At 52.8% G+C, this 26,949-nt stretch overlaps 1 protein-coding gene across 1 annotated transcript in view; it reads right to left on the reverse strand.

Moving 5' to 3' along the window:
• Rbfox3 (RNA binding fox-1 homolog 3) overlaps positions 1-26,949 on the reverse strand; it is a 393,089-nt gene that overhangs the window by 282,618 nt on the left and 83,522 nt on the right. The gene's annotated exons all lie outside the window — the stretch shown is intronic.

The following is a 26,949-nucleotide window of genomic DNA, read 5'->3' on the forward strand; positions in this document are numbered from 1 at the left end:
AAAATCTGCTACAGGCTAGATTTGATCCTGCACATGTGAAATGAGCGGAAGGGGCAGGTGCATCCAGACAGAGGGTGGACTGAAGCTCCCGGGGGTAAGAAGGGTGAAAAGCCGGGGTGGACATGCCTGTTCGGGTGAGAAACATGCCCGAGTCACACACTTTGAATGACTGGCGGCTGCCATGTAAAGTCCAGCAGTCTTTTTAAACTTGGTCTCTGACCACCTCTCCCTCCACCTGACTCACAACACCTTCCTAAAGAGCACCTGGTCCGAGGTCCACTCTGCCATCACCGTCAGCTCCACAAAGCAGCTTCCTCAGCCCCCGGAGCCAAGCACAGCCAAGCGGCTGGGAGGTCAGGGCCTCTGAGGTGGGAGGAGAGAGGGCACCCGGCCAGTGCCTTGGCAGGTCAACCTCTCTCCAGCAGAGGACCCCACGTCCACGAGTGTTTGGGCAGCCTGAACCAGACTCCATGGGTTATGAAAAAGAATTCAAAAGGAGGGCGTGAAATTTGGAGGGGGTCGGGGATGGGGCAATGTGGAAGGAGTTAGAGGGAGGAGCATGGGAGTCGATGATAAAATGTACCGCATGCACGTGTGAAATTCTCAAGGGATTAGTAAAGCACTGCGCTGAAGAAAGGGACGATGGGAGAGGAGGCCCACCCTCCCGTCCCTCCTCCACTGAACTCTAGATAGGACTGCCATGCCTTCATCAACCCTACACTTCTATACCTTCCCCTCCACAATATGTGAGCTGCTGCAACCCTACCCCAAGAGGCCTCAGAAGATGGGAATGGACACAGCCCAGAGCACTTGGGAGAAGGGCGTCTGAGAATGTGTGAGGGATTATCTTAATGGCATTAATGAATGCCGTGAGCGGTACCAGGCCCTGAATTTGGCATCCTAGATGGGATGAGGAGGAGGCTGAGCACCGCCATGCATGCACTAACTCATCGCTCTCTTGGTTACAGATGACGACTAGCTGTTTCAGGTCCCTGCCTTGACTTCCCCACAATGATGGACTGTACCCTTGTGATGGAACCATGAGGCCAACAGACCCAGTATTCTTTAAGTTGCTTCCTTCAGGGTATTTTGTGACAGTGACAGGAAGCAAAACTATGATGGACTCTGAATCCGATGACTGGTTGGTGCCTTTGTTAGAGACAGGAGGGAGACGGCTCTGGTGATGCACATCTAGAACCGACGCACATCTGGAACTGATGCACATCTGGAACCGATGTACATCATCTGGAACTGATGCGCATTATCTGGAAACTAATGCACCTCTGGATCCAAAGCACATCTAGAACCAACACATATCTTCTGGAACCGATGTACATCATCTGGAACTGATGCGCATTATCTGGAAACTAATGCACATCTGGATACAAAGCACATCTAGAACTAATATACATCATCTGGAACCTATGCACATCTAGAACCTATGCATATCTGGAGACGATATATATCATCTGGAACCGATGTACATCATCTGGAGCCAATGTATATCATCTGGAACCTATGAACATCTGGAACCCATGCACATCATCTGGAACCCATGCACGTCATCTGGAAACATGGCTTCAGTAGGCTGTAGCGGGGAGTTGAAGCCAGCCTAGGCTACATAGCAATGTCCTGTATCAAAATCCAGTATCTGATTTAAAAAAGGGAGGGAGTCTTGGGGAGAGGTACAGACTATCGGGTTGTGTGAGGACAGCGGAGACAGACACAGGAAATAGGCAGCTGCAAGCCAAGGCACACGGCTTCAGTGGGAACGTAGTCACCAGGGACAAAGTGGCAGGGCTCGCCACTCGAACAGTTTGGCTTGGAGACATAGCCTGTGGGCCAGGGCTGGATACTGGCCTCTCCTAGATAGAACCTGAGACCACACAGCTCAGTGTCCTATGGTGCCCACGACAGCGAGACACCCCAGATACGGACAGGGCCGAGGTGCAGAAGCCCTGCTGTGGAGCAGAAAACCGTCTCTGCAGTAGCAAGACACGAAGATCAGCCAGACTGCAGCAGGAAAGTGGACCACGTCTGCGCATATTTCTGTGTCCCCTCCCCAAGTCACCAGAAGCCATGTTGACAGCTTACAAAGATTCTCTTCCACCCAGGCCTCAGGACATTGGGTACCTGCTTCCTTAGTAGGCCGATGTCCACCCCCATATATAAAGGGGACAGAGACCAATCCTTCATACTGTGATGTGTGCTCTCTTCCTACGGCTACTACGCCCCTCCCCCGCCACCACCGCTACAACCAGCAGCAGCAAGTGTCTTCTTGCAGATAACCTCCTGGAGAACCCTGAGCCCCTGGCAGAGCCTCTGCTAGGGAACCCGACAGCAGCTTTGGGGGACTTGGATCAGAAAATCCGAGTAAGAGGACACAGAAGCCAGAGCCACCCCCCCCCTCCTCCCCAAGATGGAGGTACGACAGAAAAACTGTTCCCTCCTCCTTCCCACGAGGAGCCACTTCTAACACATGAGAGCAGACACATGCCAGGAAGATGTGAGAGGGAAATGTGAGTGGCGGCCTGGGGGAAGAGAAGACATTCCTCATTCCATCACAGAGACCACAGGTATGGGGCACCATGCCATGATAACTCTGGGCTTGGAAGTCCATCATGGCGGTACATGTCTGAGTGCTAGTGAGATTGAGGGCCCCACCTCAAAACCAGCAACAACCGAAAACTAAGCGTGGGTGTAAAATGGCCAGTAAGCCTGGGGGAGTGCTAACCCTCGGCCCACAGAGGAAGGATGGATGTCCCTGATGGAAAGATGGGGCATCTGTCCCCATGCCTGGAGGACGGGGGACAGGCTCCCCCGCAGACATCTGCCTGTGCAGGAGGGGGCTGCAGGCTGGTTGTTCCCGCAGACAGAATGGGAGGGGGGATGACTCTTTTTATAGCAAGCAAACAAACAAACTGTTTTGTTCTAAGAAGCCAAAAACCAAAAAAGAGAGACAGACAGAGAGAGAGAGAGAGAGAGAGAGAGAGAGAGAGAGAGAGAGAGAGACACGAGAACCTGCCTGTGCTGGCTGTCGGGAGATTAATAAGATCTATCTCGGCTGTCCTTAGGCAAAGTGCCAGGCATGGTGCGGCCAGGCCTTACCCAGTTCCCGAGATAGCTGGGAACCAGGCTGGCCCTGCCCTCGGCCACCAGCCTTTCTCTTTGCAGAAGCCTGGTGAGGTCAGATGTCATAGACTCAGAGCAGGAGGGTATGCCAGTGGGTGAGTAGGACCCACCCAGGGTGTGGCCCCAGCTCTGAGCTCATGCCTACCTGAGGGCCTGGCAATCAGGAGCTCTGGTTTCCTGGAGTTAGGAGGAGTCAAGGACTATAAGCCCTGGCTTGCCCCTGATTTCCCTCTCAACGTCCACCAGTCCTGGGGTCTCAGGCCCCTCAACCCTGTCTTCCCAGGCAGCCTCCCTTGCCCTGCACGGAACTGGCATTTTGCATTCTGTTCAGGTCTCCCTTTGTTCATGGCACATAGAAACCCAGGCTGCTAGTCAGAGAAGAGCTCCATCCCATAATAAACAGCATGAACTATTTATAACCCTGAAAACATCTTTATTATTATTTTTTCTTCCCTCCAGAAACAATCTCACACAATCCTGTTAAGTACACACCACCAAGGAATGGCGGGCCTCGGGACGGGGCTGCTTCCCCCCGGCCCTGCCCAGCCGAGCAGATGGCAGCGAGGGCGGTAGGTACCAGCCTCCTGGCAATCCGAACATCTGTTCCCGTTAGAAAATGCTAATTGCCATCAATCAGGACAGCACCTACCCACATTTACATGCAAGCTCACATGCAAAAAAAAAAAAAAAAATCTAAATTTCTCCCAGCAATGCGCAGCTTGCATGTTAACTAGCCGGAGTAGCCTGAGGGCTGCTGAGCTGAGGGTTGCAACCATGGCCTGCTAGCCTCATAGGCCCCTGCCCTGAACTCCAACCAGGGCAGTGGTGACAGAGTCACTCTATAGGTAGCCTGGTTCCACGCCCTGCGGTTTCTCATCTGCCTGGCTCAGGGTGGACGTGGGGTCGCTGGCTATGGGTAATGCAGTCACCTGTGCAGGGAGCCTCCTTGGCCTAGTTGTCCCTCTGAGTAGTCAGCCCCTCCCCGTGCTGCTTCCAAATTGGATCTGGTTTCTGAAATATGAACTGTCCCGTGAGTGGAGGTTCTGAGACCGTGCTATAATTCCCAGGACCAACCTGGCCTGATGTTCCCTCCCAGAGGCCCACTCTGCATACACACTAGAGTGTTCAGAAACCTCACCCGTTCCCATGGTTGCTAAGACACTAAGTAGTGGACTCATAGCACTACTTAGCCACCCCTGGCCTGAAGGTCTGGAGATACCCTCATGACCATCCCTCATCCTCTGGTCGCCAGCCAGGGCTTGGCTAGTCTGTCTCATTCTTCTGGACACTGGTTGATAGTCCCCCCTGCCCCCTCCAGCCTCTGATGATCTGAGCTTGCCCTAAGAGCCAGGGATGGACAGGGTGTGTGTGGAATTGATCCTGCACCTCACAGGCAGTGGTGGTGGAATCCGTCCACACTCACCCCTGGGGGAGAGGGGACCACCAGCTCTCAATCAACCCTCGACCTGAGGATTGAACTGAATGAACTTCTGATGGGAGACGTCATTCTGTAAATGTTTCTCATGCTGGTTAATGAATAAAGCATTGTTGGCCAATAGGAAAGGAGATAGGAGGGACTAGGAGACAAGGAGGAAAGAGGAAGGAGGAAGGAGGGGTCAACATGGAGAGTCCGGAGAGACTAGAACCACCAGCCGCCTCTCGCTGGTAAGACTACGTGGAAATACATAGAAATTCTATGACACAAGAGAAGCCATGATCCTTCCCCCCTCACTTCTCCAAAGGAAAGGGATTTTGTTAATTCTTCTCGAAGGTACTAGGCACTGTCGGGAGCCGTGGTTGCTATGGGCTGGTCACTGGCTGCAGGGTAGACTCTTGGGATTGGGAAAAAAAAGGGCTCCTCTGGGGAAGCATAGTGCTGCCTTGCCTGGGGTGAGGGACACCACCAAATGGGAGAAGGGTCCCCTAGGCTCAAACCTGGCAGGTGATGTCATAGTGAGAGCCAGCTGTCCCAGTGATGCTGTCAGAGGGTATTTCAATGGTGGCCTCACTGTGTGTGAGCATAGCACACATACGAAACATCGTGCACAGGGACGGTGAATATCCGTGTAAGCTGTGCAGTCAGGCCTGCTGACCAACGGAGGCTGAGGAGTTGCTCATTTTTACCAAGTAGGGTGTCCTGCCCAGAGACACCGGTGAGAAGAGAGAACACTGGAGGAGAAAGGGGGGAAATGCACTCATCTTAGCCAGAAGTCTCTTTCTAACTGGTGCTTCCTCTAAGAAGAGCTGCTCTCGTGCCAGCCAAGCGCACGTGGATGTCAGGGACACACGAGGCCATGTTAAGTCTGTGGATGCATCCCAGCTGCGTGCTGGCTGTGGTCAGCATGCCTGCCCCATCTCATGCTCAGCCTGCCCACCACGAGTCTCTGCTCCCGATACTTCCTGACTGCAGAAGGCTGGTGGCAACACCTGCCACCCTGTCCCAGCCGCCATCGACACTCGGGGATGTGATCCACTTTTTCTCGCCAGGCCTCTCTTTCCCACATCCTGGTTTAATGGCAGTCCTCGTGATTATACTCCAGAAGTCAGTGCTTCTGTCTAGCAAGGGCAGAGACTTGGAGCGAAGCCTCTGGGAAGCCGTCACCCTTCTTCCCTCTCCTTCCTTCCCTCCTCTTCCTCCTCCACTCACATCTCAGCTTTGTTTTCTTTGCAGACCCCCAGCGTGGTCATCTTCCCCGCCCAGGTGCCTGATGTGGAACCTGGAGGTTGGTCCTTTTCCAACACCAGGATGTTTCAAGCCACCTCATCCTGCCCAGGGGACTGGCCTGGCCCGTGGCACCCTGTCTGCACACCACATTCTTTCCTGCCCTGACCTTGTTCTCTGAGCTCCTGGCAGGAAAAAGGGTTGGGGCGGGGTGGGGTTAGATTAGAGTTAGGTTGACTTAGGGTTACATGAGTGTTACCATAAGGTTAGGGTTAAGGCCATGTTTAAGTGAGGACTGAGTTAGGATTGGGCTATGATTAGGCTTATGGTTAGATTAGCATTAGTAGCTCATGGTTGGGGTTAGTTTGTTGGATTAGGGTTAGGTTAGGTTAGGGTTAGGTTAGGGTTAGGTTTGGGGGTTAGGGTTAGATTAGGGTTAGGGTTAGGTTAGGGTTAGGGGTGGGGTAGGGCTATGGGTAGGGCTATGGGTAGAGCTAGGTTAGGTTAGGTTCCCATTGGAGTTAGTATTTGGGCTAAAGTCCATATTTCTTTAGGGTTATGTATGGTTATGGTTGGTTTACGATTATGTTAGTTTTAGGCTAAAGTTACTTCATTATTCAGATTCATGGTTAGAGTTAGAATTGTGTTAGTATATGTGTGCTGGCTTAGGGTTAAAGTATGGGTTGGTTTAGGGTTGAGGAAGGGTTAGATTGGGATTTGGGATGGGTTAGGGTTAGGATCAAAACTAGATTATGGTTAGAGTTTTAGTGTAATTAGTTTTGGGTTAGTTTAGTGTTCTATAGTCGGGGTTTCTTAGGATTATTGTTATACTGAGTCTAGAGTCAGGTTAGGTTAGTTTCGGTTATAGCCATAATTAGGATAGGGTCTACTATGGTTAGGGTTAGGGTGCACATAGCAGTAGGTTCTGCTTATAGTTAGAGCTATGTTAGAATTAGAGTTTTCATAAGACTTGGGTGTAGTTAAGAATAAGTTGTTAGGGCTAAGAGTTATGCATAGATCTAGGTTCTGGTTCTGATTAGAGTTAGGTTAGGATTGGGGCTCTCTCCCTCTCCCTCTCTCTCTGTATATACATACATGCATACATACATGACACATCCTTAGTCTTTACCTGATTCCACTGCTTTCTTGACTGCCCTGAAGGCTGTATATATTGATTGATCTTACTGGCCTGGGCCTCCATCTTGTCTCACTGAACCTTGCCTCTGAAACAGATTTGTTTCCATGTCTAATTACTTCCCGGTGTGTACCATTCTCTGCCTGAACTAGGTGTTCTGAGCCAGTGCCAGTGTACACCAGGATCCATCATTAAATCTAATGGAGTCTGTTTGCTGGCCGGTGTGAGGAGGGCAGTCATAAAGATGGAGTGGGTAACCTTTCCCCTCTCCAGACTCCGCAGGCCCTGGCTCTTGAGTGACCTCACGCCTGCCTGCGGACACCGGCTGCTAGCTGAGCCCAGCATGGGGTGCCCACACATCTGTGTCACCCTGACACTGAGCCCACTCAAGAGCTGAAGGGGCTCTGTGAAGCTGGAGATGGCAAGGTTTGTGTTTCCATGTCGTCCTGCTCCCAAGTGTTCCTGTCACATCCACGCACCTCACTCAGTGGTCTCCATGCATCACGCTTGCCTCAGTGAGATGCCACCACAGCCGGGGGACGCGGTGGTCTGGGAGGGACTGTGTTCACATGACTGTTACACGCTAGGCTAGGCTAGGCTATGGGACTTGTGTAAAATGTCATAGTACCATATACAGCCTCATAAAATGTCACGTGGAGACAGTATTTACATTCATCTGGTCTTCAGCGCACACTTTATGTAGCAGCTCGCCCATGCAGCTTGGCTACCAAGGGCTCCCATTCCCGCCCTCATGGACAGAGTGGGATGAGGAGGCAGATCACCCCACAGACAAAGAATTGCATCTGTCTAAAGCATTGGCTTTGGGGGGTATTTTGTGAGAGGATGCTGTAATGTTACACCTATCAAAGGCACATGGTGGGCTACGTGTAAGATGTGTGTGTGTGTGTTTAAGATAACAAGTAAGACTTAGAGGAACTGTCAAGCTTTCTTGCTCCCTTCTGGAAGAAGATGTCCAATTCTCCAGGGGTAGAGCTTTAATAACCCCTCTTTGGGAGCCTTCAGAGGGAAAATGCATACCTCCAGCACGGTGCCACATGCCTCTCCATCATCCAAGACAAGCCATTTAATCTCCTCTCTCCTGAGCACAGCCCACCGTGTGCAGCGTTGTATCCAGTACAAAATCACATCGCTAGCTTCCATTACGCTTCATAAAATGGGGGGACCCAACAGAATTGACTACCTCACAGACAGACAAAAGATCTCAGCCTGTGTCAGCAAAAGTCCTAAGCATCGATGTCAGCACAGTAGAGAGAGCTGTGCATCCTAGGATTCCACCATGATGCATGCTGGGAAGGGAGAGGTCCCTCACGGGGACAGGATCTCCCAGGGGTGGCTTAGCTCAAAAGAACTGGTGAACAAAGCCAGGATGGCAGCTGATGGCTGTAAACCCAGCACTCAGGAGACTAAGGCAAGAAAATCAGTAGGAGTTCAAGGCCATCCTGGGCTACAGAGTGACAGCCTTTCTGACAGATAACAAGATACAAAGTAACGTACCCACAAAAGCACAATAACATCCTTTCAAAGATGATCTTTATAATGGCCTTCCACCACACACAGCCACACCCAGAGAAGCAAGATAAGCCAGTACCATGATAGACCAAAGGACTGAGCGGGGGAGGAGTCAGAACCAGGCAGCACCCTAAGCTGATCACACTGAAAGGCTACAGTGCTAGCTGTGGCCACCTTCCTACTGCCATAGACAGCAGAGGTCACAGACCTGAGAAAACTTGTCATCAGTCCCGGTCATGGAAGCCCAAAGCACAGATGGACCTGCTGGGACTTACCCACAATGCCACAGTGGCCATGCCAGGTGTGATGGTGCATGCCTATAATCCCAGTACTTGGGATGGAGCAGAAGGGTTTTTCTGAGCTGCAGCCAGCCTGGGCTATAGGGTAAGACCTCATGTTAAATATTAAAATAATAGAAGACTCATTATTAGTTGCAAAAATACAGCATTCTCATGTGCCCTTCTGGGATGGACTAAATTGTATTTAAAAATTCATACACTAAGTAAGCCAAGTGTAGCTTTACCATACCTTTAATCTCAGCACTGAGGAGCTAAAGGTTGGTGATCCCTGAGAGTTAGAGGCCAGCCTGACCTACATAGTGAGTTTCAGACCAACCAGAACTACACATTGAAATTATGTCTCTCTCTCTCTCCCTCCCTCCTTCCCTCTCTCTCTCTCTCTCTCTCTCTCTCTCTCTCTCTCTCTCTCTCACACACACACACACACACACACACACACACAATGTTCTAATCCTCAACATTTAGCCAATTATGTTTGGAGACTGGCTGCAGAAGGGTGGGGGATGGTGAGGTCCATCACCACATGGATCCCGATCCAATCTGACTATAATAATTAAGACATGAGAACAGACTCATACAGAAAGAAGAATGTGAAGATGGAGAGGATGGATTCCACAGCCAGAGGGAAGCTTTTGAAACCAACCCTGCCAATACCACCACCACCACCACCACCACCACAATCATAACTACCACCATCACCACCACCACTATCACCACCACCATCACCACAATCATAACTACCACCATCACCACCACCATCATGGTCATCACCACCACCATCACCACCACCATCATGGTCATCACCACTACTGTCACCACAGTTCATGTGTTGGGAGCTTGTCTCACGAAGGCAATGTTGGTGAGGTGGTGGTGAGATCTTCTAAAGGTGGGTCCTAGCGGGAAATCTTTAGCTGACTGGGCCCTGATCTCAGAAAAGATTAGGGTTGCCCTCACGGGACCCTGAGTGACAATCTATGAAAGTGAGCTATTATTCAGATTCCCACACACACACACACTTCCTGTCTAGACTTGTGGCCTCTCCCTCCTGCACAAGTTCCTGGCACTGTGATATCTGCCAGAAGGTCCCCGTCAGATCAGAGTTGATGCTGGTACCGTTATCTTGAACCCCAGAACTAAATAAACTTCTTTGTTTCATAAAGTGGCCCAGCTTCAGGTATTTAACTATAGAAGCATAACATGGTGCAGTATTCAGTCGTGTGGCCAGTGGCCATGGTTCATAGGTGAGCCGGGCCGGTGGACCTCGCTTTGAGGAATGTTGACCTTAGCCATCCAGCTTGCACGTTCTGAGTGAGTGTCCGTCCTGATGGACTGATGCGGAGTTTGGCTCCGAATGGTCCAGTGCTCAGAGCTGACCTGTGTCTGTCCTCTTAGAGTTGTGATGGTGAACGGGTCGATGACATCCTTGGGATGACAAAGATTTCAGATAAGATAGGCTGCCCTCAACCAGCAGGCCACTCTGAGGGATCCCAAGCCTTCTGCATTGTTTGAGGGGCTCTGGGTAGAGGTGCCCCTCACAGGATGTTAGGAGCATCCTGTTTGCTCTTTGTTGAACTTGGGTTCAGCTTTGATTGCTTTCGGGTCCTGCCAGGGTGGTGACATCCTGGTTGACCCCCAGTGGTAATTGCAGGAGGCCACGCCCTGCAAGCTTCCTGACCTTCAGCAGCATCCAATGATGTAAGGTCACGGGTGGAGCTGTCTGCCTCAGCAGAGGACAGGGTGATGTCTCCTCTTGTACCACACACACACGCACACACACACACACACACACGCACACACACACACACGCACGCACACACACTCAGTTCAAGCCAAGCTCATGACCCCTCCTCTGTGTACTCTTTCCTCTTCGAATGTATGTGCCAGCCCTCTTCTTCTGAACACAGGTGTCTTTGAACGCTCCAGTCCTAAAAATAACACTTGGTGGAGCCCGGCAAGCCATAACAAATGACATCCTCCCACTTGGTGCGAGCCTCAGTGACCCTCACCCTCTGCGAAGAGTCACAGCTGTCCCTCTAATGGTATGCAGTGTCTGTGCAGAAGGACAGAATGCAGATTCTACATAGCAAGACAAGGGGATGTAGCTGTGTTCTTATCTGATGTCACCCCAGCAAGCCCCGTGTCTGTCTTTTAAATGACAGGGACAGGAGAGCCTCGTGGCTTCTGATGATGAGGCACTTGAGTCTGGAATCAGCATCCGGGCAGACCCATACAAAACCCTCTCCTGCCTGGCTCTCCGTCCAGGGTGTGTCACAGCGTCTGTCCATACTTTCTGTGGGCCAGGGCTGTCCCATGTCGACTCTATCCTAACGTACCAAGACAGTTGCTCCCTCCCTTCTGTGGGTGGTGGCTCTTCCTGAAGATATGTCCCTTGTCCCCACGTGGTTCATCATCTCAGGAGAGAGTGGGACATGAAGGCAATGAGAAGCCTGAGGCCACTGCCCCCAAGGACACTTGGCTCTCCCGTGACACCACGTGTAAACCCGGATGCAGCTCAGAGCGCCTCTGCCCTCTCTCCCAGTGACATTTGTTCGGTGTCCTGGAACCCGCATGGGCCTTCCACGGTTCCCCCACTATTCATGCTCTCAGCCCCAGAGCCTCCACTTGGCTTTCTCCCGCCCCCCGCCTCTGACCTCCACATCCGCAAGCACCGCTAAAGCCCTAACTCCCAGCGGTTAGCTGCCTACTGCCCGCTGCCCACTCAGAGACCCGAGTCCACTCCCCACGCCCCGCAGGGCCCCTCCCTCCCTCCCTTGCTCGGCACCCCTCTCCAGCTTCCTCCAAGCCACTGTCTTCAGTCCCTTTTGAGACCCTGCAAGACAGACTCAGGTTTCTCTCTCCTTGCATGAGAATGTGTACTCAGAATCGTGTTGTGAACAGGTTATCGTTAGAGTTGGGTTAAGGTCCAGCTATTTCACTCTTAATTGGCTCTCAGGATGGTTTTCCAGGGCTAGGCAGACAGCTCAGCAGATACACTTGTTGTGCAGGGATGAGGACTGGAATTTGGATCCGTAGACCTCTCATAGAAGCAAGGCAGGTATAATAGACTCCTAGAATCCCAGAACTCAGGAGGCACAGATGGGTTCCCTAGGGAAAACTAGCTAGCCAACACACATGCAAACACACACATACACGTGCGCACACACAACAAATGCACACCTGGGTTGGAAGAAGAAAGACAATTATACCACAGTCCATAGTACGATAGGATATGGAGGGTGTGGCCAGGTTCTCTCGGCAATCAACACCGGCTATCACTTCTTCCTCTCTGTCTGGCCAGGACCCATGGACCTTGGGGCTCTTGAGACTTCGCTTATGGTTGGAATGTGTCTCTCAAATTCTTATTCTCCAGCATCTATGTTAATGGTATCTGGGGTGGGACCTTTGGGAAGGAATTGGGGTTGGATGAAGTCACAAGGATGGTCCCAGGATGGCATAGGGGCTTAGCAAGAAGAGAGAGATGGATCTGAGCATTGATGCTTGCTTGGTCTTTCCTGTCATGATGCTGTAAGGAGGCTTCCTTGGTTTCTGGCACCATGTTCTTGGACTTCCCACTCCAAAAGTGTATGAAATATTTATTTTCTGTATAAGTAGCCTACTCCCAGGCATTCAGTTACAGCAACAGGAAACAGACTAAGACAGCTCCTCTTACTGTACCTATCAGCCGTCTTTGCTTTATAGCCTGGCTCGTCCCTCCTTACTTTCTTGTCGTTGTCTTCCACAGTCCAAGTGGTGCTCCAGAGATCGCCAGCGTGTGGGTGGCCGCCCAAGGTCATAGTGCTGGGACTCTCCTTCCCCCAGCAGCCACGGAGCACACTGGCTGTGGAATTCTGTTCCCCAATCTTTGTGATGGAACACACATAAAAGCAGCATCTTCACAGGTGTCATCCAGTTAGGAGGAAGCTGTACTAGAGTAGGGGTCTGAGGTCTTCATAAGATGACAGCGGATAAGATCAGGCACACAGAGGACACACATGGTGGGCGGGGCAGTGGGTGGAGCACGGTCATGACCTGGCCTGGGCGAGGATGGGAGAGATGCAGCCACAGCCACAAGCCCACTACAGGAGCTCAGAGGGGCCCTGGGCGACGCCCCCGCTACTCCTGCCCTGGGGCTTCTGACCTCCAGGATGGAGCAAGAATAAATGGCTACCATTTTAAACCACACAGGCTGAGGTTCTCTGCGGCAGCTGCCACAGGACAGTCTGAACGCAACCAGCCGATCTTCCTTTCTCAGCGGCCAGCCTGATGCCCTGGGCTCAGGGACTAGTCCCCCGAAGAAGCTTGCTGTCACTCTGTCCCTCTCCTCATAAGGACTAGAGGCAGCCCAGAGACAGAGATGCCTTCCCACTCCTGGGTGGGAGCTGCACCTGCAGCAGCCTAATAGTTACAAATGCTAATTACCCTGGTGACTAATGCACTCTAATTGGATAGCTTCACCTAGGAGTCGAGACCTGGGGAACCCTCTGGCATCCTCTGTGACCCTTCCTGGCCCTTTCTAGCTCCACTGCAGGGCTCAAAGGCCACCAAGGAAAATGTATTGACCTGGTCTACTTCTTAAAAAGGGTCACATCCATACCAGCGAGCGATTTTATCCTTGAACTGACAAATACAAGGCAAAGGACAGAGGAGATGCTGAAGGCAGATGGGAGAAGATATTACAAACGCCACCAAGGCCTGTGACATCTATCTAGGGATTGGCAGGCAGCTACTGGGGCACACCCAGCACCAGTCCTTTAGGGAACATCCCAAAGCCTAGAAGATTCCAGCCGCAGGTTCTCCCGGAGAAGAAGGAATCTGATGCCTTCTCACCTTCCCTGACTCCTCTCGGACGGACGTTACCTGACTGTGGGCACAAGGGAAAGGAGGCCAGCAGGGAGGCCAAGCTTGGAGCTGGGAGAACTGGGCTGGGAAAGGAGACACAGAGAAGCTTAAGGCAAAGGAATCCTCCGATGGCGGTGGAGAGGAAGGGAGGAAGGTGAGAGGAAGAAGAGGAAGAGAGGGAGGGCAGGGAACGAGGGAGGTAAAGGAAGGAGGGGGGAAGTCAGGAGGAAGAAAGGGAGACACAGCATGGGTGTCTACGTCTCCAGGGTGAGCACAGGGCATTCCCAGAGCTCACTCCATGACTTTAAATGTCCAGAGTGAAGAGGCTGAGTCCACACTTCTTCTCCAAGCACATCGATCAACAGCAGAGCGGCAGGCGCAGGTGCTTCTCCCCCAATTAAACTATCAGGTACTAGAGGAAGCCACATGAGCACAGAAGCCCCTCCCAGGAAGCCCTGTGTAGGTCAGATGGGCACTGCTCCTTCTGCCCTGCAGCAAGGCAAGGCAGGCTCTGGACAGACAGACAACAGGAAGATCTATCTCTAAGTGGCTTCTGATATGACTGGGTAAATCCATGATCACCCTCCTCCCCACACCAGGAGACCTCAGTGCTGATGAAGCGGTGATGGCGGCAGCAGGGGGGGGGGGGTAGTCACCCACCATGGATTCAGGCAGCCTGTGTTCAGCTCAGCCCAAGGTGTCAGCATCCCCTGTGATGGATTCTGGTTTAACAGCTTTTAAAAACAAGCAGAGGAGAGCCAGGCATGATGGATGAGTGCAGGAAACACGCTCATTGGGAGATGATTTATGGGATGTTGCCTGTTGTCCTCATGGGATGTAGCTCAAGGGTGGGGGCCTCAGAGATGGATGTCTTCCAACACTGAGCACTTGTAGGGTGCTTGCAGCTCACCCAAGAACACGCACACGCCACCACAGCCTGCAGGGCTCCAGCCTCAGTCACCTGATGTCCTTTGTGAGGGGCACAGAAGGTAGGTGGAAGACTTGATTTACCCCCTTGGCTCCTGAGCATGAGCAACTCTCACCTCTCAGAAACATCTGGAGAAGGAACATCTGGCCACAACCCCTGGTTCCTCCAAGCAGCACCAACATCACACAGGAGTGTGGTCGGGAGGGTCCGAGAGCATGGAGACAGCATAAAGGAAGAAGAGGGGGCTGGCACAGAGGAGTGGTGGCATTGGTGCAATGTCCCCCGTGCCAGTGGGTGACAGACGCCTCCTGCCAGCATGTCTGATGGACCACTGCCCACAGCCTGGCCACCGCAATACCTCATTTTGCAGATCGATGTCCACCCATGTTTTAATGAAGGCTTGGAATTGGCTGCATATTAAGATCCAAATTGACTATACGTTGAAAGGGGTGAGCTTTTAAATAAGACCTGATGGCAAGGTCTATCTCAAAGCATAAGAAGTGCACGGGGCAGGGTCAAAGGCAGGAGGGAACCCTTTCTTCTCCTGCCTTCCCTTGAGCAAGGACATTTCAGTCATGATGGAGATTAAGTGGCCTGGATGTCAAAGCCACTTCCAGAACTGTGTGAGTTGAAGGCTCCAGCAGGCTCTTCTAGCCCAGGTCCTTCACCTTTAACCGCAAAACCACTCTTAGGAGAAGCTCTCCTCCAAGGAGTCAGAGCAAGGGCTTCCCACACCCCAGAGGTGTGTTTGACATCACCAGAGCATCGCTCTGTGGCGGGGGAAGTGTGTGAAGCAGTCGGCAGCCTAGCGTGCCTGGCCACTCATCCATGTGCCTGACCTCCTCCTTCACAGACCTGCCTCCCACTCCCCTAGAGCTGGTGAAAGACAGGCTATCAAGGTCACATACAGGTGGCTGAGACACACCCGTGCCGTGCTTACTCAGATGATGTGACCCTGTGAGTCTACATTCCTCTTGCCTTCACCCCATGGGACGGACGAGACTCTCAGATACACAGCTCTGCCTCAATGTGTCAGAGCTACCTTCCAAACACACCGGGGGAAGAATGTGAGTGTGCTACACAAAGCACATTCCGTGTAAAGGCACTTGTACATACGCTGACCTCCCAGGTCCTTCCTGAGGACTAACTCGACTTTGTGCTTTCAGCTCTAATGGCCCCAAAGAGGTGCCTTGCTAGGGACACTGGTTTTCTGAAGCACAGGAAGGTGAAGCTGAGCCAGCTGCCCTTGCCCAGTAGCGTCAGGAGCTTCAGCGTCCAGCGACAGGGCCCTAGGGCTTGCCTGAGGCCAGCTCCCAAACACAGCTCATCTGAGGTTCTTGGGAGACACAAGCCATGATCTCAGGGTGACAAGGGATGGCAAGGGAGTGCCAAGTCCTCCCAGCATGGCATGGGCTCACTGAACATCTCAGTCAATGCGGCACAAGAGTCAGCTCACACTCGGCCTGGCATCCACCTCTGGTCCAGTCCCCAGGCCAGATTGCTATGCAAGAACAGTAGCAGCCCTATAGCAGCCCTCAGCTGACCCCAACTTCAACTCCCTGCCTCTACAGAAGGCTGTGTCACCAGACTTGAGACACTGTGAAGTCCCTGACTCAGGGCTCTTTCGTGGCTTCGCTTGGTTTTAACAGAATATCACAACCCTCCACCCCAAAGCTTCTGGCCTCAGACCGGGGGGCACTGGAACTCATGTTCACTCTATTGACTCCACGCTCAGCCATTCAGCTCTGCACACCCATCTTCTAGAGGCTTCAGCTCATCCCTACCTCGGGGCCTTGGCAACACGTGCCCTGTCTGGATGGATATGTCACTGGCTTTGCCACACCACCCTGTACAAACAGCAGCCCCTCCATTCCCCGTCGTTGGTCTGCTCAGCACAAACATTCCTTCCCCCAACCTTTTCCCTCCCCGATGTCACGTGCAATAAGCAGGGACTTGTTCTCCAACTCCGGCCAGATTTTGAACTCTGTGAGGCCTTTCCTCTGTGTCCCCAGCGTGCACAGCTGGGCTCATCAGAGCTGCTCAGACGCAGGCAGCCCTCAGTGTGCAACAGACTGCACCCTGATAAGCTATTGCCCATTGTGAAACACAAGGACATATTTACCAAGCCTGACCTCATAAGCATCCTCACGCACCCGCACAACATGCCGGCTGTCACTTTCCCCTCATGACAACACGGTCCATCGAAATTGCAAGGGTCCAGCGTCAGCTTGTCACAGCCCCTACCCAGCCCCCGGAGATACAAACTCAAAAACCCAAGCACAGTGTCTACTGGGGGCTCATCCCTTTCATACACAATGCAGAAGTGGTCACGTGATTAAAGGGCGGGCTGCGCTGCTGAGTGAGGGACACAGCAGTCTGTGGACCAGTGAGCCCGCTGCCCGGGGAAGAGACTTCAGTCAGCCATGAGGTGACAGTGAGCATGCCCAGGAGTGGCATCAACACTTATAATTCTTCCCTATAGACTCTGCAATGGGCTCTGGGGAAGCCTCCCACTGCCCTGTATCTGGTTCCCACTACACCCTGGCCCAGCACAGGCCATCAGAGAGATGACGGTCCATTAGGCAAAGGCACTTGCCACCAAGCTCTGACCTGAGTTCTCTCCTCAGAATCCACATGATGGGGTTGGCTACACGTTGTCCTCTGACCTCCACATGACTTGAGGTATTTATTTCCTAGCTGGTGAACATACAGATGGACCAGGAGGATGGGGATCCCAAAATTCCCCAGGGAGAAAGCATGGATACATGGTACCCAAGGTCCTTGCAGCCCTCACCCCTGTGTGTCATATGTCATAAACCTGAAAATCATATGTGTAGTAGCATCTTGTCCAGCAGGTAGACTTGGGGTAATGGCGTTAGGGTGTGACTTTGCTGTGTGGATTCGACCCCTTATAAGGGAGAAGAGGGGCTGACTCGGGCTCTCTCGTGGGTTGTGGTCTCAGCACCCTGCGCCTCCAGAGGCAGAAGACCAAGACGGGTATTTACCATCATTGTGTGAGTGCTCCCCAAATAAATATCTGTCGTTCTTCATTCAGATGTTCCTGGACTTCCTTTAACCCTGCCACTCACATGTGGCCTAGGCACTATCAAAGCAAAGAGGCCTGGGCAAGGATGAAAGCCTAAGAGGTGTGGACCTCTGGTGGATGTACAGGTGTCCCTGGACCCTGAGGCTAACACGAAAAGTAAATGACGTCTTGCGGGTTGTGTCTGAACCCTGTTGCCCACCCTGGGGGACAGGGGATTTCTCTGTCCCCTCACCAGCAAGACAGAGGCTTACTGCTGCTCCCTAAGCTTCCGGGGAACTGGGGCGCTATTGGAGGGTCAGATCCCAACCTTGACCACCGGGACATCTCATGTTGACAGACTGGCGGCAGATCACGCAGCCCGCCTACCTTCCTTCCCAAACGAACTTCACCAAAACCGTGTGATGACAGAGAACAAAGACAACCCCGCACTTCCCTGGGGACCTGTTGACTCTTTTTGACAACTCATAGACACAACAAACTGCAAACATATGTATGGGACTCCCTGCCACTGTCCCACAGTACCTTCCGGAAGGTGACGTGGCCTCATTAGAGATTTTCTCACTGCAAACTCAAACACCAAGGCAGGAGTGTTTAAGTAGTGTGGGCTTACCTGTTGTTGGAATACTGGCTCCTTTCCTGTCACCAGCCGGGGTGGGGCCCACGGAGGGCCTGAAGAAGTTTCCTCAGGGTGGAGTGTGCCCAGATAGGGCAGGGTCACGAGAGAGTGTTAGGTTCTCACAGGTAGCTTTTCAACCTGAAGTTGGAAAGAGAAAGTAGGAAACAAAAATAAATGTCATACCTTAGGCATAACCACTCCCTTTAATATGAAACAAACAGTAGCATTAAACCAAAGAGAAGGGGGCAGTAGCCAAGAGCTTGTCACTAGGGAGGAGAGTCCCCTCTCCACTGAGGACGCAGTCTCTGCCTGCCTCAGGGGAGGAACTGGCTGTCCAGGGGGACACATCATTTGCCCATAGTGCCGGCATCCACCGTCGGCATTCTGCCGTCTGCCTGGGCTACTGCCCTCTCTGCTTCTGGCTGTCACTTCTGATTCTCCAGTGTCCTTGACGCTTGTCCCCCACCAAGCTGTTCCCTGTCTTCTCCTCTGTCCCCTTCTGGCCTCGTTTCCAGTCTCCTCCCCCTTAGAGCCTATCCAGTCATATACAAGACACCTTGCCCCCTCGTTTAGGGGGATTAGTCAGATGGTTCCCCCACCCTGGCCACACCCCTCCAGGACAGTCAGTTGAAAGAAACACCCAATGCTGCTTTAATGGCCATGGTGGACTCAGCCTGTGGGAGCTCCAGGCTCACAGGACTTGAGGACTAAGAAAATGAGACCAGATGACAGTTGCAGCACTAAGGCCCTGTGTCCCTCACGACTATGGCTACATGCAGTCACAGGTGGCATCATGGTAAATCTTCCACCGCCCATAGGACCCTTGAGATCCGGAACATCTCCTGTCACATTCCCTCATCCCTGCAGCCAGGCCTCACAAATTCTCCCAACCCCACATGCCACGCCGAGTGCCCGCTGTCACGGGAAGTGTGCCTCCCTTTATAATTGCACGGCTTTCTCCCAGCTCCAATCCCAGACAGGGAAAAACACTTGATAAAAATCTTCACCATCCCACAGCTGCCCAGGCCATGCCCCACCCACCAAAAAACCCAGTCTGTTTTGTTTTGTTTTTTGATCTGAGCTGAGTTGGAGATAATTCGGCAGCCTGTCCTCCCCCGTGGAGGCACATTTCTCCACTCCACAGCGTGAAACATCATCCAGCACCCTCTGCACAGAATATCACAGAACACAGGCTGGAGGCCTCAAGGCCCCGCCACACCCTACTATACCCTATGCAGCCATGCACCCACAGCTGTTGTAGGCTTGTGGGATCGCTACTCTTATACGACACTCTGGCAACCCCCACCATAATGTCAGAAGGGTGTGGCAGGGAGAGGGGAGGAGCCAGGACAGGGCTGGCTAAGATGGAAGAGAAGAGTTGGGTACCTAGCCTCCCCAGGGCCACAGGGTCAAGGCCCCATGTGTGTTGAGTGTGCCCCACTGTGTGCTGAGCGTGTCCCACTGTGTGCTGAGTGTGCCCCACTGTGTGCAGTACCAGGTCCCCAAGACTGGGCCAGGCAAGCTCAAAATCTAGCTGAGAAATGCGCATGGTGTGTCTAACCACTGACCCACAAAGGATGGTAGGCCAGCATCTACAGGGAGGGCAAACGGGGAACTCTAAGTCCCTATGATGCTCCCTGTATACACATGTGCATGTACACACACACACACACACACACACACACACACACACACACACGAGTACAGGCTGTACCTTTAGCTCCAGGAACCCAAAGTCATTGAAGTGTCAAGGGTTATACGGCTGACCACTGTTGGCAAAGAAAATGGCCCCGCCCCTCCACAGTCTACACTGCAAGCAAAGACCATCACATCCCTAGACTGCACATCTCCACAGGCAGCAGCTCCTGTGGAGAAAGGCCCTGCATCAAGGCCTACATAGATTTTTTCCCCCAAATCCCCCAAAGAGAAGTTACACGTGGCCTTCATTCAAGACCCAAGGACAGGCTGAGGACATCACTAATTCTTTATAAATTAAAAATCACCTGAGAAAGTGGTTTTATTTATTGGATTCAAGATGAAAAGGCAAAAGCGCACGGGGGGGGGGCATGGAGGAGGATGTGTGGGTACCAGTGAGAGATTTCCTCACACTGGAGGTGGAGGCAGGAGGATTAAAGAATTCAAGGTGGAGGGGTGGTGGTGGGTCACGACTTTAATCCCAGCACTCGGGAGGCAGAGGCAGGCGGATCTCTGTGAGTTCGAGGTCAGCCTGGGCTACAGAGCGAGTGCCAGGATGACAGAGAGAAACCCTTGAAAAACATAATTTATTATTGTTATTGTTATTGTTATTAAAGGTCATCCTTGTCTACACAACAATTATGAGGCCAGCCTGGGCTACATATCACATGTGTGCATGTGGGCAAACACACACATACACACACGTGCATGCATGCACGTATGCACGCACGCACACACACGCGCGCACATACACGCACGTGCACACACACGCACACACGTGCACACACACCACAGACTGAGGACCAACAGGAGAGTTTAAAATGACTCTTAAGCTCAGAAAGAGGAGCTCACTGTGCCTCTAGCCAAGAGGAAACAGGATTGGATATAGATACGGTGTGCTGTATTTCAGTAGTAGAGATTACAGGGAGCGTGCAACAGTCTGGGAAAATGAGCCTCCTCCTCCTCCCATTTTTAAACTGCTCTTGCAACGCTGGCTTCACCCTTCACCCCCTCGTGCCTTATGAATCCTGTCTCCGGGTTTATTATTCCGGCATCTGGTGGGACCTGACAGCCGCCGTGGCTACACTTCTTTTTTTAATGCCAGCCTGTTTTAATAATACAGTGTACCTTTTGGTTTGGTGAAATGTGACATTATTCCAGGCACCCAGCGGCAATGGGAAGGGCCTTATGTAATTTATGTGTTCTCCGTGCTGTGTTTAACACTCCCAAAGCGGAGGGCTGTAATTTGGGAAGCAATTCTCCCCAAGGTCAAGGGAACAGTTTGTGGAGGGGAGGCTGGTGGCTGTCTCACCTGAGCTCAGCCTGGGAGCCAAGAGCCTCTGGCTATGCTCTGACCAGCAGCAGCACTCTGCACCTCAAATCATAAATGCCCCCCAAAACACCCCAGCCCAGCTATGGCTGAATCCCCAGGCTTCTAGAGTTTAAGCGGTTTTTAATGAAGTAGAGGGCACAGCTAGAGTGTTTTGAACATTTTCTGTCTCCCATCACCAAGCCAGCCCGCATGTTCACCTTTTAAATTAATCGACCCTTTTCTTTTGTGTGGGGGAGGGGAGGGGCCTGTGGGCACACAAATGTGGAAACCTGCTTGCATATGTACATGCATGTGCGTGTGGAAGCCAGAAGCCGACGGCAGCGTCTGCCTTACTCAGTCTCACATATAATATTTTCAGACCGGTTTCTCTTGCTGAACCTGGAGTTCACCGGCTAGGATAAATTAGCTGGTCAGAGTCCTGGGGTGGATCTGTCTCCTTACACGGCCAGGGCTCGGGTTACAGCTATCACCACTGTGGGCAACTTTTTATGTGCCATCAAAAAGCAGCTCCTCACGCTTCCATGGCAAGTGCATTGACCACTGAGCCATCGCACCAGTCTCCGGGCTCCGTTTGCAATGGCGGGGAGCCTGGCACAACAGACTGGGCCTGCCTTAGCGATGCCAAGGAAGCCCTGGTCACCCAGCTCCCATGCACTGACTGCTCCAGAGAACACGGCGTGAGCTCCTCCATGCTGGGGACAAAGTGTCTCCTCAGGGACACAGGCCCAAGAAGCTTGCAGCAGAGACACAACAGCCAACCATCCCAGTGGAGGTGGTCAAGCCTCGAGAAGGTGGAATCTTCCTCGGCACCGCGTCACACCCAGGGCCTGGCATACGGCAAATGCTATTTGGAGACATTTGAGCAATGGGAGAAACAAAATGCCAACCGGAGAGACAGGGAAACCACCAGCAGCTTGTGGAGGCTGCTATGGCTTCCCAGATAGAGCTGGTGACAGACCCTGCAGGAGGAGGGGGAGGAGGAGGGAGAGAGGAGGAGGGGGAGGAGGAAAATGGGGAGGGGGAGGAGGAGAAGGAAGAGAGGAGGGGAGGGAGGAGAGGAGGAGGGGGAGGAAAAGGGGAGGGGAGGAGGAAGAAAGGGGGAGGAGGAGGGGGAGGAGAGAGGAGGGGAGGAGGCAGGGCAGAGAAAGAGACAGCGGGTGTCAACTGGGGACGGCCACAAGAAATCAATGTCTTTCTGGAATACAGAGCTGGAACAACACTGGGGCTGGACAGACCCGAGGAGGGACTGTCTGTATGAAGTCAGGAATCAAACCATGAAGCTCCTTGAAGTCCACACCAAGGACTTTGTGAATTCTCTCACTCGGAGAATTTTTAAGTGGGAAGCTATGCAGATCCGTGTCTTAGGAGTACGTTCTGGTGTCCGGGGTGGACCCTGTAGATGTGTGAAAATAAGACAGGAATCTTGGTCGACTGCCACAGGCGATCAAATGAGCCGTGCAGGTTTGCCGAAGGGCAAGGTGGGAACCGGCGGATATGGCCAGCGGGTCCAGAAACCAGTGTCACACAGGATCAGTACAACACGCAGTATAAGCCGCCCTGTAGCTTCTCAGTAGAGTTGGATTCCCCTTCCCAAAGAAAAGGGAGCCACAGGACATCAGGGAAAGTTACCTTGGCAGGGGCTCATAGTGCAGCAATTTCCTCCAAAGAAAACTTTCCATCATGGAGTTCTAAGCATGATCTAAGAGAGATGGAACTCATTCTGCAGGGAAGGCCCTTATCATTCCACAGCTTCAGGAAGTCCCAGAAACCAACCAGATTCACTAGGTCCTTCCCCCAAGCATACATAAGCAGGAAGGCCTGCAGAGACACAGCGCTCACGCTAGCTGAGTCACCTGCAGAGCTCAGCTGAGCGACCTGCAAGACTCAGCCCACATAAACTGCCTGAAGGACACATTCTGCCCAGCGTGGCTGCCCTCAGCCATTCAGTGTGCAGTGTCTTCCGGGCTGTCACTCACGCTGGGGTGGGCATTGTGATGCAGCTGCCTTAAGTCATTTCTGTTCCTATGAATGACCCCTCACCCATACTCCTGTGAGTGACCCCTAACCCATACTCCTGTGAGTAACCACTCCAGTCCAAGTCATTGGTCCTGGTGACATCCATATTTTGGTCTCTGTTGGTTCCCTAGCTGGGGTGGGCAGACATTTGATCAGGTGTCCCTGGGAATGGGCCCCACAACAGTGTCTCAGTGGGACCGCCATTATCTTTCTCCCTCCCCTGTGTTAAAAATAGCATGCACCCAGTACTAAGAGGACTGAGGACAGGGTACTCTAGGCCAACCTGGTTGCATCAGAATCCTGGGTTTGAGTTCTGGTTTAAAGGTGGATATATTTCAAGGCTTGTGATGCTGTTCGGACTGGAACAGCCCCCAAGGTAACCACAGAGGGATCTGCAAGTGTCTGGGCACTAGGACTGAAGACTTAGGCAAGAGACTTGCATTTGGGGGCTGCCATAACCTACCTCAGGATGGCTCCTGTGGTCCCATTCCCCCCACACACACAACTTTGTCCCCCACCTCCCAGCTGGGTCACCTCTGTGAACGAGGAGGCTAAGAGTTCATTGCTGTGCACAGTATAGGAAGGAGCGTCTTCATCCCGGGCCCACTGGCAATCTGAAGCCTTTGAGATACCCTGAGCTGTTTTAAAGCACACGCTAGCGAAGCTGCTTGCAGGCTCTGGAAGCTCAGAAACTGAGAGCCAGTAAATGACAGTTGTCTGAAGCCATCGCGACCTTCGCAGGTAATCTGTTGCAGAGTGAGAGTTAACTAACAAGAGTTTATAGAAAATATAAATGCTGCCTGAAGCTGCAGGGGTGCTCGGAGAAGCCATTAAGAATGGGGAGGGAGTGGGGACAGCGGAGGGGACATGAGCTCACAGCTGGGTTTTTTTCCAGGCGTTCATAGGGAGGAACGAACGTCTTGCACAGAGGTGCAGGGGCCTCCAAAGAAGGAGAACAAGACAGAGAAAGTCAGAATCTCAGGACAATGGTGTTTCCAGGGGGAAGAGCGACAGCCAGGCACCCTCTCACCCCAACTGTGACTGGCTGCTGGCCCCTTCTCACCTCGCAGACTTTCCTATAGAAGGCTCCCCTGACAACCCGAGGCAAAGCTGTCCCTGCTGAGTTCCTCTTCCAGTGTTACTGTGTCTCAGTGTGCCGCATCACTCCAGCACAGTCTGCAAAGGCAGGGGATGTGGTACTGCAGCCCCAGTGCCGATATCGCCCAGGTTCTCAATGCTGTGGCATGGATAGATGGATGGATCAATGGATTGATGCATCAAAGGGTGGGTGGGTGCATGGGTGGGTGGGTAGATCAATGGTGAGCACATCAATAGTTGGGCGGATTGATCAATGGATGGGTGGATGGATCAATCAATCATTCAGTCAGTGGATCAAATGATGGAATAGATAGATCAATGGTTCAATGTATAGATGGATGAATAGACAGTTTGATGGCTAGATGGATGACTCGATCAATGGATCTATGGATTGATGGAAAGATCCAAACCTGGAATTTCACCTAGCAGTCCAAGTCAATTGGTGGGCAAGCCATTTCCCTCCTGGACCACCACTACACACACACACACACACACACACACACACACACACACACACACACACGTGTTCTTGGCTGTAAAGGGAAGCTCGGCTGGAACAGCAGAGGATGGAGAGAAGGGGAGAAAACCCTGAAGTCGATCTGACAAGCTCTTACACTATGCTAAAAGCAGGCAAGAGTCTGCAGGAAACCCAGGCAAACCCTGCTGCCTTCAGGAATTTAACACACACACACAGCCTGCACCCAACTGCACTAGGCAGCAGAAATAAGAGTGAGACCCTGTGGCCGCTCAGCAGTGATGGGTCAGGTTGGGATGCAGGCAGCTGACGGACATGGTAGCATATCTACTTCACAGAGTAAGGCCCGGTGGCCAGCTGCCCTTGCCTGCCGCTGCCCGAGAGGCCTTGGTACAAATGAACACGGCAGAGCATCTGTCCACAGAGGCCCTGAGGCCAGGCAGCCCCGTGTGCCGCTGTCCGCTGTCCGTGAGGGCCTGGCACCGTGTATGCTTACAAGCAGGACCTCTCCACCGCACAGGTTGGGTGAGCATCGCCTTTTGCTGAGAGCTGGGCCAGGCTGGTGAGTGCAACCTCAGAGCACAAGCACAGGTTTGGTCCACATGAGAGGACGGAGCAATGAACGCATTGCTGAATGAAGTGACATCAGAGGTGTAAGGGAGCTCATCCGGGTGGCCTCAGCCCCAGACAGCTGACCACCTCACTGCAGAGTCCCAACCGGAAGGCCAATGCAGGAACAAATACCACCCTGCCTGCAGGAAGCCATCTTGGCCAGAAGCAGGGTTAAGACTAGCTGTAGGCAGCTAGAGAAGGGCCACAGACACAGTAGACAGACAGGGTGCCTGGCTGAGCAGGAAGTCAGTGACTGGGGATCGGAGGGGGGGTGGGCTGGAAGCGGGGAGGCCAACCCTAATTCCATGCAATGGCTGCCTGTGAGCATTTTTATTGTGCGATTTAGAGAGTGCCATGCTCCCAAGGTTAGCCCCATGCTTGGTTCCCAGCAGCACGGATTCTCTGCACCAACCCAGGGGCTGCAGCGCCTGCCTGGCCTCCCATCAAGCTCTGTCCTCTCCCCTACAGCTTCAGGACCAGAGATGAGGGACTTAGATGGTCTCATTCTTGCAGGGTGGCATGGGGCATGGGAGGGTGGCAGTCATGGGCCAGGAGAGCGGTGCAGAGGGTCTGGGTACAGAGCAAGATGGCAGGCGACTCTGGGGAAGCTGAGGGAGGAGCACCTGGCCTTGTCGAGCTTGGAGTAGGGGGATGAGAGCAAGAAGGAGACCCACCGAGAGAAGATGCGATGCAAGAGTGGACTCTGCAGTGCGGATGGTGGGAGGGGCTACAGGAGTAGGGGACACCCAGGAGTGATGCAAGGTCAGGAGGGCCCAGTGAGAGAGGGGACCGGGAATGAGACGTGGTAGGCATGAAGAGGCATGCCCACAGCGTGGAGCGCTGGAGTGGGAGGCACGGGGCAGGGGGGTACCCAGCCTACAGGCCCCCCCCAGGGAGAGGCAGATTCTGGGGACCCCTTTTCATCTCTGGCTGTGGGTAGAATGTAGCATACTGGGACACTGAACAGTCTTCTCTGAGACGTCAAAAATGGTAGAGATGGCCACCGTAACAGATTCTAAACTTTGGCAAAAACCAAACAGAAACGACAAGTAGGTTCGAGGGTGTCACCATGGTTGGTGACGATGAGAAGGGCCCCAGGGAGTCATAAAAGCCAGCAGACCAGACACAAACTCTTCCAAGGGGAATAGGCGTGAAGGCCTTCCCTTTGCCCCTCTTTTGGGCCTGGAGTCCCTCAGCTGCCTGGAGCACTCCACTCCCAAGGTCTGACCGCATCACCTGGAGGGATTTCTCTACCGCTCCCAACCAAGAGCTCCACTGGCATCTCTGCACCCAGCCCTCTCCTCCAGCCCTCGCATCCAGGAACTGGCTCAAGACAGTAGTGTGATTTCAGAATCATGGCAAGAGACACAGTGACATTTGTAGTGCACAAGTATTACAGAAGAATCCCCAGGCAGCCCTGCTCTGTTCTGCCCTGGGAGAATGCTAGCCACCGGGAGGAAGCTACCCAGGTCCCTGTGAAGACACCTCACAGTCCCTCAGCCCCTGCAGGAGCCAAGGCAGGATAGGAGGAGG

The sequence above is a fragment of the Phodopus roborovskii genome, unplaced genomic scaffold (genome assembly GCF_943737965.1).
Source record: "Phodopus roborovskii unplaced genomic scaffold, PHOROB, whole genome shotgun sequence".
Lineage (NCBI taxonomy): Eukaryota > Metazoa > Chordata > Mammalia > Rodentia > Cricetidae > Phodopus > Phodopus roborovskii.